Source organism: Triticum aestivum, chromosome 7B, assembly GCF_018294505.1.
Source record: "Triticum aestivum cultivar Chinese Spring chromosome 7B, IWGSC CS RefSeq v2.1, whole genome shotgun sequence".
In the NCBI taxonomy this organism is placed as follows: Eukaryota; Viridiplantae; Streptophyta; class Magnoliopsida; order Poales; family Poaceae; genus Triticum; species Triticum aestivum.
In genome coordinates, this window is record NC_057813.1 from 290,760,269 (window position 1) to 290,762,792 (window position 2,524).

The following is a 2,524-nucleotide window of genomic DNA, read 5'->3' on the forward strand; positions in this document are numbered from 1 at the left end:
TTGGGATATCCTCTTCACGAACACGGATATGGTGGTAACCCAACCTGAAGTCGAGTTTAGAGAACATTGACGAACCAGCCAGTTGATCATACAGATCATTGATCCGAGGAAGAGGATACTTATTCTGAATGGTAGCTTGGTTTATAGGACGGTAGTCTTGGACCAATCGGTTTGTCCCATCCTTCTTCTTGACAAAGAGAGAAGGTGCTCCCTATCGGTGTCAAAACTGGCGGATCTCGGGTAGGGGGTCCCGAACTGTGCGTCTAGGCGGATGGTAACAGGAGACAAGGGACACGATGTTTTACCCAGGTTCGGGCCCTCTTGATGGAGGTAAAACCCTACGTCCTGCTTGATTAATATTGATGATGTGTGTTACAAGAGTGGATCTACCACGAGATCAAGGAGGCTAAACCCTAGAAGCTAGCCTATGGTATGATTGTTGTTCGTCCTATGGACTAAAGCCATCCGGTTTATATAGACACCGGAGAGGGCTAGGGTTACACAGAGTCAGTTACAATGGTAGGAAATCTACATATCCGTATCGCCAAGCTTGCCTTCCACGCCAAGGAAAGTCCCATCCGGACACGGGACGTAGTCTTCAATCTTGTATCTTCATAGTCTTGGAGTCCGGCCAATAATGATAGTTCGGCTATCCGGACACCCCCTAGTCCGGAACTCCCTCAGTAGCCCCTGAACCAGGCTTCAATGACGACGAGTCCGGCGCGCATGTTGTCTTCGGCATTGCAAGGCGGGTTCTTCCTCCGAATAATTTATAGAAGATTGTGAACACCAGGATAGTGTCCGGCTCTACAAGAATAAATTCCACGTACCACCATGGAGAGAATAATTTTACACAAGTTAAATCTGCTGACGTATTTTGCGGCGTGACGTCACGCCATTACCAAGCCTTTACTCGAATTGTTTTTATTGTATCACCTCAGCGCACTTAGCGAGTCGGTTTCCTTGGCACGTCTTGTCGAAGCAGAGATCGTGTTCCCCTTATTCCGGGATTCCCATCAATACGGACGTGCGTAACCCAACCGCGCCCGTTACCACGCCCCCTCCATCGAAGGCGGGTTCCAAACGGTCACGGGGACGGCTCTTGGTATTCTCCCTCTTTATAATGAGACCAAGGCCCGTTCTTTTCCTTCAATCCTCTATCGAATCCGCCCCTCGCCCCGAGTTCCAACACCCAAGGCTCCATATTCGGCTACCTTCGATCTTCGACAATGTCCAGCCCCGACCTACGAGGCCGGTGGATGCCCTCCTCCATCACGGAAGAGGACGTGCTAAAGTTAAGAGACGTCAGGTACTTAACCTACGAGATTTCGCATAGGCTGCCTGCCCGAGGGCAAGTTATTCCTACTCCCGAGCGTGGCGAGAGCGTCGTGTTCGTGTCTCACCTCCGTCGGGGTTTAGGCTTCCCGGCGGATCCCTTCGTGAGGGGGCTCATGTTTTACTATGGGCTGGAATTCCATGACTTGGCTCCGGAGTCTATCCTCCACATCTCATCATTCATCATTGTCTGCGAAGCCTTCCTCCGCACTACCCCCCACCTCGGCTTGTGGCTCAAAACCTTCAATGTGGAGCCAAAGGTGATTGAGGGGTGTCAGGCAGAGTGCGGAGGGGCGGTTATAAGCAAGAGGGCCGATGCTCCATGGCCCAAGGGCTCTTTTCAGGAGGAGCTCGGCTTGTGGCAACAGGAGTGGTTCTATATCACCGCTCCCAGGGGCAGTAGGCAGAGGCTGCCTCCCGTCTTTCGCTCGGGTCCTCCACAGCGGCTGACGTCATGGGTCAACAAGGGGCGTAACTGGGGGCCGTCCAAGGACGTTCCCCTATTGCAGGACCGGATTCGAGGCCTCCAAGAAAGGGAGATCAATCTGGCCATAGTGGTACAGGTTATGTTGATCCGGCGCCTGCTGCCCTGCAAACGTCGCCTCCTCCGCTTGTGGGAATTTAATCCGGAGGGGCCACGAGCTCTTCAACACTTCATGGGTTTGACACCCGCGGATATGTACAAACTGTTCTTCGGATTGCAAGAGATGCGTCCGGAATTGACCAAGAATGCTGGCCTAAGCTGCAATCGCCCGGATACTCAAGTAAGTAGCCTTGTGTCCGGACATATCGTCCACTCATTTAATGTGGGTTTGCCTTTTAACCAGCTATCCCTTGGACAGGAGTGGATAGCGCAAGCAAAACTGATACGATGTCCGGCCCCCCTCCCTGAGACCACGTAGGATCCCGTGTTAATCAAGATGTTAGAGGTTGCACCTTCGGAGGAGGGCGAAGGAGGACACAAGGGATCTACCTCCTCAGCCACAGAGGCTTTCAGTAAGGGAGGAATTGAGAGTCCCCCCTTCTAGGGAGAGAAGAGGACCGCTTCCGAAGACCCGGAGGCCAAGGCCTCAAAGCGGGGAAAGAAATCTGTACCGGAAGGTCTCGTGCCGGGAAGAGCCCCGGCCGAACTGTCTCCTCGGAGGAATCAGCCCTCTAGCGAGCCGTAAGTAAAAAGGGGGGATTTTAC